Source organism: Cornus florida, unplaced genomic scaffold (genome assembly GCF_030987335.1).
Source record: "Cornus florida cultivar Cherokee Brave unplaced genomic scaffold, ASM3098733v1 CherokeeBrave_3.0.0_Hap2_Chr05, whole genome shotgun sequence".
NCBI lineage: Eukaryota > Viridiplantae > Streptophyta > Magnoliopsida > Cornales > Cornaceae > Cornus > Cornus florida.
Genome location: NW_026775575.1, coordinates 18,448,261 through 18,449,368, shown reverse-complemented (window position 1 = coordinate 18,449,368; position 1,108 = coordinate 18,448,261). Strand labels below are relative to the sequence as shown.

The window sequence follows — 1,108 nt, the reverse complement described above, 5'->3', positions numbered from 1 at the left end:
TAGGGAAGGAAGATACTTGGTTCGCCGAGTTTTGGTTAATCAAAAATTGATCAAACCTTTGAGCTAAAGACTTTATTTCGGCGGCTATTTCATTTGAATGGTTGACTTGATGTAAGCTAACACTCTTCCTACCTTGTGAATTCTACTATTCTTGGATGATAGTGTTCTATGCAAAGAATTTTCACTCATGCTCTCATAAAGACGCCACACGTTATCCTCATGCCTATCAATGTATGAGCCACCCATGGAAGCATAAACCATCCCTTATAGTTGCCCGATAAGCTCTCAAAGAAATATTGAACTAATTGCCATTTGGGCATGTCATGATGTGGACACTTCCTAAGCAATTCATTGAAGCGTTCCCATGCCTCATGAAACATTTCTCCATCCCCGTGTGAAAATTCTCTAATTGAGGTCCTCATGGCATTGGTCTTAGAAATCGGATAGTACTTCTTCAAGAACTCTTGTTGCATTTCTACCCAAGAAGTAATTGAAAAAGGCCTAAGATTGTTAAACCAATACTTTGCCTTGACTTTTAAGGTGAATGGAAAAAGTTTGAGTCTTAAAACCTCTTCCGGCATGTCCGTATATTTTACGGTGGAACATACTTCAAAAAACTCATCTAAATGCTTATAAGGTTCTTCACTTGGAAGTCTATGATAGTTAGGAAGCATTTGAATGGTTTGTGGCTTAATTTCATAATAATGTGCTCTAAATGGGGGAATTGGATGCATATAGGTGCATTATACTCGTTAGGCACATAATGGTCTCTTAAAACAAGAGGTGGATTAGCTACTTGAGGTGCAACATGAACACCTTGGTTTTAAATTCCTTGATTGATGATGGGAGGTTGTGGAGCATACATTGGCCTTGGCATTCCATATGGAACTTGGCCTTGTTGTTGTGGTGGTTGGTGAATGAATGGCTTAGGCATGCCTAATGGTACTTGTATGTTCTCATTGTGCACATTAGGATGAAGTATACCTTGTTGGTCTATGTGACCAAGGTCCTCAACATGATCATCATTATGGTCATTCATTGATAGATTGGTTCTATTTGAACTTCCTCTTCCCTTAGGATTTCTAATGATGAATTCAAGATGCAAATC

The 1,108-nt window shown here is 38.6% G+C and overlaps 1 pseudogene; it reads left to right on the top strand.

Moving 5' to 3' along the window:
- The first annotated feature begins 318 nt into the window (after positions 1 to 318).
- On the top strand, positions 319 to 417 carry LOC132310761 (small nucleolar RNA R71; annotated as a pseudogene).
- Positions 418 to 1,108: the final 691 nt, after the last annotated feature.